This window comes from Cuculus canorus, chromosome 1 (genome assembly GCF_017976375.1).
Source record: "Cuculus canorus isolate bCucCan1 chromosome 1, bCucCan1.pri, whole genome shotgun sequence".
Classification (NCBI taxonomy): Eukaryota; Metazoa; Chordata; class Aves; order Cuculiformes; family Cuculidae; genus Cuculus; species Cuculus canorus.
Genome location: NC_071401.1, coordinates 122,146,125 through 122,164,376, shown reverse-complemented (window position 1 = coordinate 122,164,376; position 18,252 = coordinate 122,146,125). Strand labels below are relative to the sequence as shown.

Below are 18,252 nucleotides of genomic sequence, written 5' to 3'. Positions count from 1 at the left end.
GGTGATGGGAGCTTCCTGTTTTTAGAGCCCTTCACAAGACAAAAGCAAACCTTGAATGAATATGTGTCTTGGTTAGGCATACTTGCATACCCCTTGTGGGAAACCAAAACTACAACAGCTCTAACATTTTGTGGATCCCCTTGGTATCTGGAGACAGTTGAAGAGAGATCAGGCTATTCTGTGAGATCCCCATGAGAATTCATCCCAAGAAAAGGACGGTGCTTTTGGCATTTCCAGCTCCATGGGCTATTACAGCAATAAGCAGAAGACTACCCAGCCATTGCAGCCAGCCTGATCGAGTAGACAAGGACAAGACATTTGTTACGTCAGTGCTCAAAAGTATGGACATAGATTTGTCTAGACCTAAATAACGTAGACCTTCTTGCCCATTATTTGTCGTGCCTACAACATGTGAAGTCTATTTTGGTGTAGTCACCACCCCATCTTTCAGTAGTTCTGAGGACTGTGCTTTTCTCATCAGCTGGTGTGCCAGGGTCTGTGAAGGCAGGCTCCCGTCATCACTGTTAGAAACTGAGAGCAGCTAGCCGGGGGATAAACAGCACTTCTCCTGAATATCACAGCCTGGCAGGTCATAAGGCAGCGATTATGCGCAAGCCCTGCTGTGGTAAGACACCCCATCACATTTCAACCAGGGAGAGAGAAGAGGTGGCAAGCATGAAAGTGCTAATCTGGAAAAAGAAGATGAAGAAGGAGGAGAGAGGGGAGGGGAAGCTGACACTGAGGTCGATGGTCTTACCAGTTACCAGCACTGACAATGGGTTTTGGGAGAGGGCCCTGCTGCAGCTGAGCTCTTGCTGCTCTGTAGCCCCATCCAGGAAGCTGCAAACAGGCTATAGTGCGAATACTCATTTGGCCTGGAAGAGTAGGTAAGGCTGTGGAGGGTGGTTTTCAGTCCCAAACTGCCATCACCATTTGGCTCCTAAATGCTTGTTTTAAATCTGGTTTACTGGGTAAGAATATATTTTGGTGATATCCAGAGAGCAATTTGGTATTGGGAAGGAAAGAGTTAGGACAGGGTTTTCCTTTCTTGTTTGAACTTCTTCTGGTGCGTCTTATTATGGGTAGACAATGAGTTTGCATGAGTTTTTGTGCAGAGCAGAGGGTCAGAGAGAGACCTTGCCTGAGCAAGGGAGTGCAGTGGGGCTGACAAACCACGGGGTGGGAAGCCCCGGTGCCACCATTAGTACTTCCAGTGGGTTACCCGCAGCTGCTTTAGTCTCCTCTGCAGGTCTGCATCTGCGCTGATGTACTTCAGATGGGAACTTGCCAACACTGCTACACAGGCAGACCTATACATTTGTGCAAGCTCTTACATTTGTGAGAGCTACAGACTTAGGAGTGCATACCTCTCCTGACAGAGCCATGCATACACATGTATGTGTACGCACATGTACAAATCCACACATGCATGTGCTTTTCTCACATATATTCAGACACAACTCCACAACAACCTTATACAGTGCTACAGAGTAGGAGAAGTCTGGCTAGAAAGCTGCCTAGAGGAGAAGGACCTGGGGATGTTGGTTGACAGCTGACTTAACATGAGCCAGCAGTGTGCCCAGGTGGCCAAGAAGGCCAACGGCATCTTGGCTTGTATCAGAAACGGTGTGACCAGCAGGTCCAGGGAGGTTATTCTCCCTCTGTACTTGGCACTGGTGAGACCGCACCTCGAATACTGTGTTCAGTTCTGGGCCCCTCACCACAAGAAGGATGTTGAGGCTCTGGAGTGTGTCCAGAGAAAAGCAACGAAACTGGTGAGGGGGCTGGAGAACAAGTCTTACGGAGCGGCTGAGAGAGCTGGGGTTGTTTAGCCTGGAGAAGAGGTGGCTGAGGGGAGACCTTATTACTCTCTACAACTACCTGAAAGGAGGTTGTGGAGAGGAGGTAGCTGGCCTCTTCTCCAAGTGACTGAGGACAGGACAAGGGGAATGGCCTCAAGCTCTGCCAGGGGAGGTTCAGGCTGGACATCAGGAAAAAATTTTTCACGGAAAGGGTCATTGGGCACTGGAACAGGCTGCCCAGGGAGGTGGTCGAGTCACCTTCCCTTGAGGTGTTTGTGGGACGGGTGGATGAGGCACTGAGGGGCATGGTTTAGGGACTGTTAGGAATGGTTGGACTTGATGATCCAATGGGTCCTTTCCAACCTAGTGATTCTCTGATTCTATATGTGCACACCTCTGTTGCAAAGTGGTGGCTTGAGAGCAACAACATACTGCTATGTGGGGTTTCAGATGGAGGGATGGTCAGGTGCTGAGGCCACAGCCTGGCCCATTTTCAGATGGAGGCAGAAAACGATATTTCTCAGGAGATCTATCTCTTGACTACAGCAAAGCGCTCTATGGGTGACAGGACAAAGGGAGAACACACCTGTCACTCAGTATGCTGTTTTTTCCTTCAAAATTGGCACAGGATAGATGCTGGAGGTTAACCCAACGTGAGAACAAAGGTCCTGTAAAGGTCTGATTAGATGCAGTGGGTAATTCCAATTGGCTGGCCAGACTCCTAACCTCTGAGAATACTTATTCACCTTCCTGCATCGTTTGAATTTTTTTTCTTCATACCATGGAAATAATGACATAAGAATGAGAGAATGTGAGAGGGAGGAATTAGGGAGGGAGAGAACACACAAGAGGAAAAGGATTGTATGGTCAAAGCGGCAGAGTCCCACTAGTAATTTCTGTGCTTGGCTCACACCAGAATCATGGAGGAACAACTGCCATCCATGAACAGAAGGCTCCTAACTGCATTTGTGATGATGCATGGGAAAAGCAGATCTCATGGCTAAGAGAGAGAGGCTAGAGAGCAGTCAGAAAATCTGACACCCCTAGCAGTGTGGCAGTGGTGTTGGCCAAGCCCGTGCATCTGTGCACGCCAGCACTGCTGGGGGTGAGGCTGAGCCCTCCTGCCACAGCATGCTGCACAGGTGCTGCCCATGAGTGCAGGAGCTGTGGAGGGGTTTTCCTGGCAGTCTCCGACTTCAACGGTTGGATCAGTGACCTCTACCTGAGGGCACCACTGCCAGTGGCCCCACCCCAATTCCTGCCAACCTGCTTTGCTTCTGCATCCGTGGGAGGGCTGTAAACAGCTTCTTCCCAGTCCAGCATTTGACCTTCCTTCCCTCTGCCAGATTTGGGTTTGAGGCTCGTGCCTGCCACCCAAAACCCTTCACCTCCTCACTTGTCTTGGTGAATGAGGGGCGAGGATGAGGGCCATAGCAGACAGATGTCTGCTATATCCATCAGGTCTTCAGCTGGGCTGGCCTCAGGCCAGCCTTGCCTCCTGCCCCCTCAGAAGGGTCGTGGCTTTTGCTACAGCTGCCTTCTGCTTTCTGCAATGTTTTCACCCTTTGTTTGCCACTTTTATAATTCTCAGCCTCAAGAAAGAGGAATAAATGTGGGCTGTGGAAAATAAATAAGTGAACACCACCTAGGGAGATCAGGGGAGAGCAACTCTGTCCCTGAAACTGTTTACTAAACAGTGCTGAGTGTGGGGAGACAAATGGCATACCATTAGCAACAATCATGGGCTAATTATAGTGGGCTAGGGTAAACCGCTAGGTCGCTGGGCTGGCCACTCCAGCTAAGCCTGCAAACATATAGAATGAAAAGCAGAACTGTATGTATATATTTAGTATAACGTGGAATGCAGTAAGTAACATCTTTCTAAAACCTCAGATGCCTTGGAGAAGAGCAGTGCAGAAAACCCAGATACAGGCATCTTTGTGACACCAGTAAACCTCACCTTTTGCATTTGGCGATGCATAATCCACCCATGAATATGGCACTCTTCATTCCTAAAATGTGCTGTAAAGCACACTCTCAAGTATTGGAGTCTCTTAACATTTTGGGGAAGGAGAGGGATACGCTTTATTTTTCTAATTTGGTAGGGTAGTTTTATTCATGAGCTTATAACCATGGCTGCATTTTGATGATCTTAAGACTTACAGTTTTGAGTATTTGCATAAAGCCCAAGCTACTGTGATTTCATGAAAATCTGGACTTTCAACTCTTCAGAAGAAACTGCTGCTTCTCCTTCTGAGAAGTGTGCAAGCAGAAAGGACAAACAACTTGGAGGAAGTTGCTTGGTCTGGTACAAGAACTGGATTTAAGCTAGGAACTGCTTCTCCAGGGAGATTTGGGCTGGTCATGATGGTGTAAATCTCGGTACCACACTGCTAACAACTAGGCCAGCTGCTGTGGCTCCCTTCCTTGGTGGCCTTGACCCAAAGGCTTAGAAAAATAGTGGACAGAAGTAGAAATTTATTTATTACAAATTAAAGGCTAATCGCCATGGGCTTCTACTACTGTTTATAAAGAAGACCCTTAAGGTGTCCTCTTGCACACTCGGAGAGAGATTCGGGCCCCAAATCTCCCCCTAAGGACACCTCTTTTACCCTCCTGACTTGGAAGCTAGCAGGAGAACCGCATCACAGGCCTGAGGCTAATTTCTGCAAAAGAAAACCCAGACCAAAATATCTGCATCATAGAGCTGCTGATTTCACCCAGGTCTTTCAGCAACCTACAGGTAACATTTTGTATATGCAGGAAAAAAAAGAAGCCTGGGGTAGCCTCGAGGTCAAGCTCTGCCCTGGCTCCTCTCCCACTGGCAGAAGGTTGTCCTGGTGGGGATGGGAAGCCAAGCCCTGCAAGAGTAATGCTCCCCAACCAACACCCTTGATGGCGTAAAAGAGTCAGAAAATGGGATGTGGCTTCCTCTTGAATCACATCTTCAGAAGAGGGCAGGGTAACTCATTCTGAAGAGGAGCCTGACCACAGGGAGGTTAGAAATCTCCTTGCGCCTGGGCAAAGGATTACCTGCGATCTTGCAAAATACATAGCAGGAAAAGAAACTTTTGAGAAGACAGAAATTTTCTTCTTGTGTTTTAGAGAATTCCCTTAAAAGGCTGACAATGTCCAAGGAAGGTCTGCTAGAAAGTGTCTCTATATTGCCCCTGATTGTGAATTTAAAATCTTTCTAGACTCTGAAAGAGACTGCAGATGTCAGTGTCATTATATCTACTAGTATGTGGTCCCAGCTCCTCATTGGCCTTGGCTCTGTGACGGTCCTTTGGTGCTGATGGTTCTGTAGAGTTTCATCTAACAAACTGGGAACAAGCTGTTCTGTCTGGAACCTGTAACTGCATTGCTTTTCCTGATAGTTAAAAATCTCCACCCCCAAATCTGATGTGTCAGTTGCAAGCCACAAAATCGTAGAAAGAAGGTCTTGTTTGCAGACCTTTACTGCTTGTTTGAAAGGGGCTGAAGAAATTAGTTTGCATTAATTGTTACAGCTCATTATTTAAGGGTGTTTGCAGGCACCTCATTGCTCCCAAATCCATCCTGTTTGCCTCGTCTGCATTAGCTGTTTCTGATCTGGGAGGCCGTAATGGGCTAGCAGTGGAGCACTGCCATCTACATACGGTTGCCTGTCACTATCGAGTTTCCAACATGCTTGCTGTAAGCCAAGTGCTGCAAGCATACGTGTGATTTATCTCAGCATCTCCACTATCCACCTTGCAAGAGCGCTGAAAGAGGGAGGACAGTCAAGTCAAGGTTGCATGGTAAGAGCCTCAGCAGAAGGAGGAAAGGGAAATACCAGAGGGGTGTTGGCTGGTGTGGTGCTTAGGAGCACTGGGATGGAAATAAATAGCATGCATGCCTGGGGCTAGTTTATAGCGCTCTTGGGGGTGACAGCCTCTGCATTGGTAAGGGTGTGGTTGATGTCTCACACCGACTCATTGCTATCACAGAACTGTAGGCACTGTTGAATATTCTTCCTCTGAAACTCTTTTATAAGGTTTCAGTAACTTATCAGAAACCTTCCTGAGAAGACTGTGAGACTCAGACCCTATCACGCACTGAGGTTTGACCTCGTCAGCCCCATACCCTGCTGTACCTAGGTTTTAGGGTGATAGATGGAGCTGGGCTTTTGGCCATCCAGCCCTTTTACGTTGACATTTTGCCCTCTACTTGTTGCTGCTCCACGACCGGATACAGCTCTTGGTTCAGTCTCTCTGCCTCTTAATAGCCTTCAACGAAGGCTTAGCTGGTCTGTGCTGCCCTCTCATGGGCACACGTAGGAAAGGTTAAGTTTTACTCCATCTTCAAGATGCTTTTTGACCTACTACTCAAGCGCCAGATTTCAACACACGATTTTTTAATAAGCCAGGAAGGTTTATGAACAATTTCTTGGAGGTCTATGAAGGGTAACTAGGAAAAGTAGTTCTATCTATAGTTGTGCTGGCCTTTGCACAGCTCTTACCTTTCTAAAGAGCTTCATTTTGAAGGACCTAGATATCTAATAGGGCAAAAAGCAGGGACCTGTTGCTCTGGAAAACAGGATGAGTTTCTCCCATATGCACTCCCATTCACTATCTCAAACGCATTATCAGCATCATATTATTATGTCCTGGTCAAAGAGTCTCTCAAGAAAGCTCTCTTATCCTACTAAGCATTCAAACAACAGGTCCAAAAGCTGAATTCTTCAACAGGCAGTACTTGCTTTCAGTACTGTGAGTTTTCAGCAAACTGGAAACACTTTTCTTCCCTGAGCCTCCTTGCAAAGAGGCAGGATATTATGCTAGACCCAAGGGGTTGCTAAAACAGTAGCGGAATAGAGTACACATCAGGCTGCTCTTCAAAGGGATTCCTGTGGTGTTCATGGTGTTTATGCAACTTTGAATCATTGTTAAAAATCTTTGGCTCTCTGACCACTTACCTGCATTTTAACATAGCCTCCTCCCTAATGACTACTCATCTGTCCAAACACCAAAATCACCTCTAAGCAGGAGCTGTTTTTCTTCAAGGGCTGGTATGACCTGCATTTTTCCCATTAACAAACAGTTGTGCTATTCCACGTCTTTATTCACCTCTGTTTCCTATTTTATACTGAGACATAAGCTGAAGTGTGGAAGGAGGAAGGACAGAGCTCACATCTTGTTCTTCCTAACTCCCTAACGCTAATATAGTTCCTGGCTCCTAGTTCATAACAAGAATTTTAGTGTTGGACCAGGTGATTCCAAGTAAGATGGTTATCTTAAAGGCTTGTAAGTTTATGGTGACGTTTTCACAGCCAGTGTAAGCTGTGTGTTGCACTCCCTTACATTGCCTACCTTTTAAATTTGCGACTGCACTGCATGTCTGTGTATCTTCCTAAATCCAGCCCTGTGTAGCCCCATGTTCCTCCATCTCTTGCCACTTTGGGAGTGACGATGAACAGGAGGCTAGTTTTAGCCTCAAAGTAACAACACAAAAAGCAAGTGAGTCCATCTCATAGTTTGTTTCTTCTCTGGTATTATTTCACTGCAGTTTATGAAATGACACCAGCAGTTTCTCCCATTTTCTGCAGGTGAAATGTTTACTTCAGACTCTGATGAATATCCCACCAACATGGCTTGAAGCCAGCAAGGTCTGTGACAAAGGAGGGTGAGCTCTTCTCACCTGTCAGAGGGGTTGCATAGGGAATTGAGATGATCGCCTTGGGGGAGAAAGGGTCACTCTTTTTAATACCAAGCATTTCTAATACAAAACAACTACTGTAGTGTCTGCAATCAGTTTCCCATCTTGAATTATGTGTATAGAAATCTCTCGGGATTGCTTTGCCTAACTTCAACTTTTCTGCAGTGACATTCCAGCCCACCACCTTTCCCCAGAAGAAGATGACAAGAGACTGTTTATCCAACCCATGTCACCTCAATGGCTCATAGTTCCCCTTTTAATTTGTGTATGTTGAGGTATGGTCATGAACTTTTGATGCTGCTGCTATGTCAATGTTGTCCATGCAGGCAGTCCCGTTCCTCCCACTCCTCAAAAAAAAAAAAAAAAAAAAAAAAAAAAAAAAAAAAAAAGCATGCAAAAATATTGCAAAAATATTGACCTTAATGGAAAGTTTCTTCTTTTTCTTCTGCATTTCACCTGGCTGAAAAACAGGTCAAGAGAACCTTTCCCTTGAATACAACAAGAAGGCACATCAGACAGGGTTTTATCAATTTGTCCTGGTATATTCCCTTTCTAAGCACTTCTACATGATCTAGTCTTCAGCTTGAGATCTCTCTTGAGGTAAGCTCTTTGTTTGGCTTTCCCTGGACATTAATTGCTTCCATTTAAAACATGCAAATCCTGAATAGCTACTGCTGTGTACTTTAAGTTTCACACGATTGTGAAACTTTGAAATCAATGGCTTTAAACTAGCTTAAAATTGGTGTTACGTAGTAATGATTAATACCCAGTGAGTCACAATGAAATGTTCTCATGCTATAAGTACCTGGCCATTGAAAAGTGATCACGCTTGCACCCTCCACCTCACTAAGAAGCAGAGCAGTCTCTGTGTGAACTTTTCCAAGGATCTTTAATCAGCAGTTACGACATTATTTGTTTGTTGTTTCTTTTTAAGAGTTAAAGGCAGAACCCAGGCAACTTTAGTATTTGTTGGGGCATCTGAGTAATTTTAACTTCCGTACAAAGGTGGCAGAAAAAGAAATTGATATTTTGATCCGAGTCACTTATTTCACAATGAGTACACTTCCCTGGTTGGCTCCTCCACATTCTGCTTCTGGAGGAGTACAAGGTTCATGCAACAGAAATGGCCTGTACACGATAAGTTCATGCTATTTGGCAGCTGAACTGGATGTCATGCTTCTGTGCCAGTCCATGAATCAACCAAAAATCTTGTCTGTGAAAATACTTTGCTTTCTCTGTGCCCAGCTCAAACCACAGAGGAAACACCCTTGGGAACTGCAAACTACCTTCAAGCTCCCCACCTTCTACTCCATGACTTATCCTTATCTGTTAAAAGCACACAGCAATACACAGGTGTGGGTAACAAAAACAAAACACCCTCTTAAAAAGAATGCACTTCAGTGCACAGACATCTCCCTCATGGAGAGAAGAAAGAACAAACAACAGATGTTAGTCACGTTGCTTAGCACACTACTGGAGGGTGTTCAAATATACTGTGACAAGCATGCTATAAGGACTTATATGGAATAGTTTTGGTTACACACAATGAACTGTTAATTCCTACAGAGCACCCAAGGCAAGAAATTTAATGACAGTTTAATGTCATGTTGATAAATGCCCACTTATGAAGAAGAAACATGGATCTAATAGTTTGGGAAAAAAATATGGAAAAAGGACGGTCACTCTGGAATCAAGACTGAAATAAATACTTCCATTTTAAGTCTAACTTTTCTCCCTTTCTTCACCACAGAAAAGCCTTCCTACACAGAAACAGCAGTGGTGCATTAGTGCCTTAATGTGTGGTAGAATTTTTCTAGAGCTGTGTATCTTTCAGCAAAACTCTGAAGAAAATATAAAAGGACAGCTGTGTGTCACTAGCTTAAACAAAATAATCTGCACACCTTCTGGAGGATGTTATTTTGTTTTCATAAAACTAATAACCTGGGTATTTTTCTTTTAAAAAAAATGCAGTTCAAAACATAATCTAATAATCTGAGAGGCCTGAGGAGAAAGAAGTGAAATTTCTCCTCATCTCATGATGAGTTCCCCAAGATTTCTTCTCAAAGCCCTTGCTCAGAGCTGGTCTACTGACCACTAGTATTGTGAAAGCTGAATAATCATCCTTAGCCTATTGCAGACTCTTGCTACCTACACATGCCAACTCCAGGTCCACACTGCTGTCCTGAATACAGCCTCATTCAGTTCTGTACAACTGCTGCTCCTCAAAGGAGAGGGCCCTCAGTCCTGAGAAATAGAAAAGACAGCTGCTCCCTTCTACGTGCACTGGAGAGAACTTCTTGCTACCACAAAGCAATTTCATTATCATAAGACAAGGTGGACAGGTCACCAAAAGAAAATTTTGACCCTGAGATTGCCAAGGAACACAGGTTAGGGCCTCTTTTGTAAAACTTCTGTCATCTGTAAGACTACTTTCTAGCTCACCTCAACTTATCTGAAAGAGGAATCAAGGACTTTTCTTTGCATAACTCCCTAAATGCTGACAAGAAATTGGGGGCACACACCTTTAGTCCAAGAACATATTATAAGCCAGAAGTTTTTCATAAATAAAAGAGAACAACAAAATACAATACACAAATGTCAGAAGCAGGAAATTCACAGTTAAGGCTGTACCCCAAAGCACCCTAGTCCTGTCTTACAACAAAATTCAAAGACATGCCAACTTCTCCATCTTTTGGGAAAGCATGCTGACAAGTGACTATTATAGAGATGAAAAGGCTTCAGCCACTATCTTCATCTTCCATGCAGTTCCTGTTTTACAGAGGTGTGTTAGCACTTCCCTTACATTCACAGGACACATATGCACAGGGCTGTTTATAAATTCTTGACCAAAAACACATCGGGCTGAAAAACAATCAGTCTCTCTGTTTCATTAGGTGTCCAGTTCTTCCAGTTGCTGAAGATAAGTAGGGCTTTCAAAAGCACCTCACTGCTTCAGTGGGACCTAGATGCCTATGTCTACATCAAATCTCCTATAAAACCCATGAAGATTTTATCTGAATCTTGAGCCATCTTTTGAATCAAAATGACCTTGAAAACTTTCCTGCCCTATGAATGACAGGGCTGCTTACCTGCCTTTAACCTGGAAACACATGAGTTAACTGGTCCTTTTTAAAGACCTTAGCTAGAAAGGCAACTCTTCTCAAACACAGAATTAGTATGCCAAATACTTGCCTCTGTTATTCCCAGACTTTTTGGGCCCAAGCTCTGCTGTACATTACCACGCAACCTTATCATCAGACTTTTAGCTGAAAATAGATAGATGAAAGATAAGTTTCTATGGTCCTCTCTTCACAGGCACAGAAACAGTCATTTGGGAATACACTACCACCGGTCATGAAATTAGAGCACTTGCCTAAAAAAGAGAAAATCTGTAGTGACAAAAAAAACTTTCTGGCATCTACTGAACATACATGTTAAATGAAGCCAAAAAAACAGTACGCTCTGTTGCACATTTTCAATAATCTTCAGGCAAGAGACCAAAAAAAAAAAAAAAACAAAAAAAACAAAAAAACCCACAAAGTTTCGTTACAGGGTGGAAACAGACATTTGGATAGAACAAAAATGAGGATTGTAAGAAGTGTTTTGAGAATCAAAAGCAGTTCAAATGATGTGTTTGCAAAGTGGAACTTGACTCTGAATTCCCTGGGCTACCCATGCTCGGGTTTGGTTAGTTTTATTCATCTCCCACATTCCTGAGCGCCAAAGTCTTCTGAAGCAACAGTGGGCGCATGCAATTGTTGCTTTACTGTTCTGTTTATCAAAATATACACTGCAGTTGCAATGATACTAGCAGGTCAACCCCAAAAAACAGAGTGATTGGAATCCAGCAGGGATGGTTATGGGTGAGACAGATGTGCTCGGTGTGTGGAAGAGGCAGAGAGGCTGCTTCTTGCATCAAAGAGGCCCTGGGTGCAGCAGGAAAGCCACAGATCCAGCCTCTCAAATTATTAGATAGGCATTGGTGATGCTGCATTGCTGGAGATAATAAGCTGTAAATACAGCGTGAAACAAAGAGAGGACTGTGGGTTGTCCAGGGCTGCTTTTTAATTCTACTTGCTTTTGTGCTTGCATTGTCTGAGATGTGAGGTTTCTCTGCGCAGGAAAGCAGAGTCTAGGCGTGGTCTAAATGTGGGATTTATGCATTTGTGTGAAGAGGCTGCATAGAAGTTAAGCATATCTTCCTCTTCAAGATGTGCCACGTGCATGCAGGTCCATGTACCCTTTAAGATTTGAGTTTGTGCTTCAAACCAATACTTGGCCACAGGATTTAAACCCAAGGGGAAGTACAAGCATTCAGAACAGAAAAATACAGGAAATGGAGATACAGGCAAACCTATTCCGAGTTACTTCCAATCATTACAAAAGCATGGTGCTGTGGAGTCTCCATTTAATACCACAATTTCAAGGTGCGTAGGGGACAAAAGGAGTGCTTGGGACCTCTTTCAGAAACACCTCTGTGTCTTCATTCTCCTGTAATATTCCCTCCATTTTTGCCTGCCTGGCATTTATCATAGACTGCACCTGGGCAAAAGAAAAAGGAAAAGGGTCATTTGGCAGCCTATTCCCTTGGTACTGGTGCCCAGAACTGACCTTGCCATTCCTCTGCAGGTTCTGCATTCATATGGCATGAGCCCAGCAGCAAATCACAAAATAGCAAATCTAGCCCCCTGGCTAGAGGGCAGTGAAGGGAAAGACTCTCTTTTTCTCTGTCTTCTCTCCTTTCTCTAACCTCCTTTCCTCAAGAAGCTCCGCACACTTCTTCTGACTCACTCACAAACTATCACCTCATTCCATGAACTTTGAATTTCCTTTTTTAATACCCTGCAGGATCAGCAGACAGATTTGAGTAGAGGTGTGTGGGCAGGAAAAGTGTTCCCTCCCGCTGTGGGACAGAGGGAGCTGAAGAGAGTTCAGAGGGTCATAGAGCGGCCCTACCTCCGTCCCTAAGCTTCCCTCACCTCTCAGATAACAGTCCTACGAGTTACATCTACCCTATCCACCCCTTACACCTGTCTCTTCCACACACCCACTCTTCCATACTTCTTCTCCCTCTCCTTTTAGGGCACACGTGGTTCCTTGCACCTCAGGGCACTCTGCTCATGCCCTGTGCTTCTCTGCCTCCCAAGTGAGCAGACATACAATGAAAGAAACAGTTGATCACGTTTCTCGTGTGCTCAGCAAAGCCAATTTTCTTCTGTGGCCCTAAGAGATAGTCCTTGCTAAGCCCCAGCAAGTCACCTTACCTGCAGCAATATGAACTGCAAGGGGTCATCAGGCTTCTGGTACACCAATTTTTCTGTGATCTCCTGAATTAGAGACAGATAGAAGGAAAAAAGTATTGATCCTGGGGTAGATGGGTGGCTGTACTTTCTGTTCCAACACTAGCTGCATTTTAAAAAGCAAGTATCTCTTTCAATCCCCAAAGATGATTAAGGGTCCTTTTCAATTCTTTTTCCTATGTTTACCCTTAAGAAAGCAGAAGAGGTCAGTGAAGGAATAATTTGGTCCAAGCTAACTTTAGGCCCAAGCTCCCAAGCAAGCCTCTGGAGGGAGAAGGGAAATATATACTTCACCTGAAAAATTTGCAGAATATTATGTTTCTCCATGTAATTAATGGAGACTTCAAAGGGGTCTTCATATACCATTGGCTGCTCCGATGTTTCACATGTAGCCTCTGTTGGCTTGGCTACAGTTGCTGACGACCCAGCCTCAGGTATTTTATCACCAGCCTGCGTGGAATCAGATGTGTACATCTTGACTTTGAAATCTGGCGGTTCACCCACAAGTAATCCTATCTTACGTGAGTTTTTCCTGGATGCAGGAAACTTAACAACAGGTATCTGGTCCTCAGAACTCGATGGTTCTCAACAATCAGCTGGGCTGCAGACACTGGCAATTCCACTACAGATGGCTGGGTAGCAGATGCTGGTGTTTCAATTCCAGGTGGGTCATCCAGTGATGGTGGGGATTCAACTGTAGGTGTTGGGTCCTCAGACAGTTCACCAGCTGGTGGTATGCTAGATCCCTTCACTTCAGATACTGAATGATCACTAGGCTCTTGCTAAAATATTTAACAAAGAAAGAACAAAGAATGTTTAACATGTAGCCTTGCAGACCAGATGCATGACATCATTGTATCCTTCCGCAAACATGTTTCAGTCACCCTTACAGCCAGCACTAATTAGAATCATAGAATCATAGAACAACAGAATGGTTTGGGTTGGAAGGAACCTTAAAGACCATCCAGTTCCAATCTCTCTGCCACGGGCAGGGACACCTCCTAACCAGACCAGGCTGCCCAAGGCCCCATCCAACCTGGCCCTGAACATTACCAGGGAGGGGGCAGCCACAACTTCCCTGGGCATCTTTGCTCCAATTTCTGTGACAGGTTCCACCCACACCCTCTGCCCATGAGCCCAGGGACTCCATCTAAGCCCAGGCCCAAGCCTTCACACCTGTTCTGAGCAATGCAGTCTCTGCACCTGTGTTCAGTCCTTGCTTATTGACTCTTGGTGGATTTTAAGTGTGACTCCTTAGAGCAGAGGAGGCAGGAGCCACGTCAGCCCCTTGCTGCTTTTGGGATTCCTGGTTGCAGCTGCATTGCCTGAAGCAGGGTGGGCAGGGGGGAGGCTGGCTGGGGGTACATGAGCCTTGATACAAGAAGTAGTTACTATTACAAAAAGTGAAATATTTTTTATTTAAGCTAAGGTAGAGTTAGGTTTCATCTAAGTAATTGTAGTTTTTGAAAGTTAGACAGAATGATTCTCTGATAGCACACTTCCTTTCTCTGAGTGCATGTTTTCTTTTCAGACAGCGTTCTTCCAGCTATTGTTCATTCTTTGGAGATTATACCATCTTGTGTTCAGTATGATCTGTGCTGAACAGATGTTTCTTCTTTTGTAATTACCTCTGTTTGGAGTCTTTCCCTCTCTCAAAGGCAAGGTCAAGCAAAGAGCTGGAGCCAGCTCCAAATCAACAAGAGTTTTGACTATTGTGAAGTTAAATAATATTAAGATTAATCCTTTAACAGTAATAGAACATGCATAATTTTTCTGGGAATATTTATACACATACATGTAAGTGGGAAATCTATTCCATCCCCAGCTCCTGTCTGGTTGCACGCAATTGACATAGATCACTGCCTTGTGTTGCGTGGGCCTGATTAAAGGATGCTTGCTTTCTAACACTTCAAAACGAGTCTTAGAAAGTTTATTTGCAGGCATTCTCAGTATCACCCTCACCCTTCGCTGCAATTGGGAAGGTGGCTGCTGGGGACAGTGCTGTTTAAAATCTTCATCAATTATATAGACAGTGAGATTGAGTGCATCCTCAGCAAATTTGTGGATGACACCAAGCTAAGTGGTGCAGCTGTCACACCAGAAAGACAGGATGTCATCCAGAGGGACCTGGACAGACTGGAGAAGTGGGCCTGTGAGAACATCAAGAGGTTTAACAAGTGCAAGGTGAGGGCAATCCCTGATTTCAGTACACGATGGGGGATGATGTGATTGAGAGCAGCCCTGCAGAGAAGGACTTAGGGGTGCTGGTCAATGAGAAGCTCAACATGAGCCGGCAATGTGCGCTCGCAGCCCAGAAGGGCAAACGTGTCCTGAGCTGCATCAAAAGAAGCACGGCCAGCAGGGCAAGGGAGGGGATTCTGCCCCTCTATTCCTCTCTTGTGAGACCTCATCTGGAGTACTGTGTCCAGTTCTGGAATCCTCAACATAAGGAGGATATGGAACTGTTGGAACAGGTCCAGAGGAAGGCTACAAAGATGATCGGAGGGCTGGAGCACCTTCCATACAAGGACAGGCTGAGAGAGTTGGGCTTGTTCAGCCTGGAGAAGAGAAGGTTCCAGGGACATCTTATAGCGACCATCCAGTACCTTAAGGGGCTACAGGAAAGCTGGGGAGGGACTGTTTACAAAGGCTTGTAGTGATAGGGCAAGGGGCAATGGGTATAAACTGGAGAGGGGCATATTTAGACTGCTCATAAGGAGGAATTTCTTCACGCTGAGGTTGGTGAGGCACTGGCACGGGTTGCCCAGGGAAACTGTGGCTGCCCCATCCCTGGAGGTGTTCAAGGCCAGGTTGCATGGGGCCTTGGGCAGCCTGATCTAGTGGGATGTCCCTGCCCGTGGCAGGGGGGTTGGAACTGGATGATCTTTAGGGTCCCTTCCAACCCAAACCGTTCTATGATTCTATGAAAGGGAAGCAGGGACTACGGGGCAGGGGAGGCAGCAAGAGGAGCGCAGGCGACCGCAGCCGGAGAAGGTGTAGGGGCGCCCCCCGCGATAAAAGGGGCCGCTTGCCCTCACCAGGTGTCCACGGCAGGGCAGACCCCGGCTTCGCCTTCCCCCGACGCGCCGTCGTGTGCCGCTCACCCCTCGCCGTTGAGCGGGGAGGAAGGCGGAAGACGCCGCAGCGGTTGCCGCGGAAACCGTCCCCACCCTCCTCGGTGGGCGGGGCTGCTGGTGTCACGTGGGCAGGGAGGCCCGCGCGGGCGGGCTGTCACGTGGGCGGGTCAGGGCGGAAGTGCCGCGCGGAGGCGCAGGTCGCGGCCGCGAGCTTGTCCCTGGTCCTGGTCCGGGTCCTGAAGCTGGCTCTCGCCGAGTCCTGGCGCTGGTCCTGCTCCTGCTTGTGACCCTCGTCCCGGTCCTGGCTCTGGCACTGCACTGGTCTTGCCTATGACTGATGCCGTGAAAAAGGCCAAACTCAATAATCAATGACAATTTGATTATTAAGCAGGTGTTGCTTTAATACATAATACGATGTCAGACACGCAGGGAATCATTTCACCTAATGTGTGTGACCATTGAGGATTGTTACAGGACATTTATACTAGTTACACATTCATATAGATTCCAAGAAACACTGGTTATGTATTCAGGAAATATTGGTTAAACATCCATAGAAACTCATTATCACCCATTCTTGAATGCACATCAAGGCTCCTTTGTGTCTTCAGAATCCTCTGATGGTCTTCTCATTGTGTCCTCTTGGCAGCTCAGGTCTGTCCTTTGTTTCTACTGGGGGACTTCCCTTGTTTCAACTAGTAAACAGGCTAGGCTCCTGTTACAATCACATTCTTTCTTACTGCAAGCTGGTCAAGATTTGATTCTTATTATTATTCGTAATGACTTCTTCCTTCCTTCATGACCCTGGCCCTGGATTTGGTCCTGGTCCTGATCCTGGCCATGGCCCTGACACTTGTCCTGGCCCTGACTCTGACCTTGGTCTTGGCCCTGGTGCTGGTCCTGATTCTGACTCTGACCCTGGCTTTGGATTTGATCCTGGTCCTTGTCCTGTTCTTGACCCTTGTCCTGGCTCTGATTCTGTGCCTGCGCCTGGCCCTGCCCCTGCTCCCAGCCCTGTTCCTGGTGTTGCCTCTAGCCCTGGCTCTGGCTTTGACCCCTGATCTTGGCACTGGCCCTGACCCCGACTCTAATTCTGGTACTGACACGGGTCCTAACCCTCACTCTGGTCCTGACACTGACTCTGAGCCTGGCAGTAGCCTCCTTGCCAGCATTATTCCCCCCCCACGCCCCACTCAGCCATTTGCTCTTCTTGGCCCTCTTAAATAAGTACCATGATAGTGAGGAGGTTGGGAGAAGAAGAGCAGAGCCAAGCTGTATAGAGAAGGTCAGATGGGAGAGAACATGTCGAATAGCTTGTAAAGAGAAGTAAGGAAGCTAGAGGCAAGGTAGTGGAGTGCTGGGAGAAATACTTACATGTGCATTCATGCAAAGGGTATTTTCTCAGTTTTACACAGACTCCGACAGTTGGTGTGCTGTGTGATGAACTTAATCAGAAAAAGCAAATAAACAGATTGCCAGTTTCCCCCAAAGAGGAGATAAAAGGAGTAAAGATAAAAGCTGTGCTGGGTTACCACAGTAACTAGCTTATGAAATACTCTGGTTCATGCTCCAGTGTGACAAGAGCTAGGATTGAAACATGAGTGGCTTAAACTGCTAAGGGGGTTGATGAGAGAGTGAAGGAGATAGAAGACTTCAAAACCTGTGCTGAACTAACAGATGCCATTTCAATTCAGAGCAGCTCAGTTTGTGTGTTTTCTAGGTTGCACTGTTGACCTTTTAAAAGACACAACTCCCCCCACCATTACAAAGCCTCTTTACAATGTTGTCCATATCCTCAGCCACACTGACCACTCAGACCATCTTGGATCACCGAAGCACTGCTGTCCGCACTCATGAAATGCCAGGTCATTTTACAACTCCTTTGAGTCTGTCTCACCACTTTCACTTTCCTGTGGTGGTCCCGGACAGCATGGAACTGCTGGCTTTTAGAATGTGGGGTATTTTTTGGTCTATGTTCACTGGGGAAGATCTTGAAAAGATACTGGGTGAAGTCTAAAATTGTTGAAAGGTCTTAGGCAGCTGGTTGGATGGACTCTCAAGGAGATTTCAGGATCTGACTTCCTCATCCTCCACTGATTATCCTCACATGATGAGAGAGGGTACAGTACACTGTCTGGTGCTTGGGATTGCCAGTCTTTGGTTTGTGGACCCTGACAGATTTTCTCCAGGAGCTGTGGACCAATGGAGCAGGCTTAAATTTGTAAGCAGAATATTCACTGGTTTGTCTAGTGCACCCCTTAGAAATAATCTGTTCTGCAGAGATCTGTGCATGTTTAAGCTCACATTTAGAACCCCTGTAGAAGTGAAGAAGTTTTTGCTTGATGAGATTTTGCTGCCATTCAGTCTGGAAACTAAGACAGCAACTTCCAGAAACAG

At 45.8% G+C, this 18,252-nt stretch overlaps 1 long non-coding RNA gene across 1 annotated transcript; it reads right to left on the bottom strand.

Annotated features, from left to right (window-relative positions):
- Nucleotides 1–8,124: 8,124 nt before the first annotated feature.
- Nucleotides 8,125–16,163, bottom strand: LOC128853475 (uncharacterized). The gene is made up of 4 exons (XR_008452017.1): nt 15,817–16,163; nt 13,073–13,560; nt 12,743–12,805; nt 8,125–12,020 (listed from the first exon to the last, which is right to left on the bottom strand). It is a non-coding gene; the product is annotated as an uncharacterized LOC128853475 (long non-coding RNA).
- Nucleotides 16,164–18,252: the final 2,089 nt, after the last annotated feature.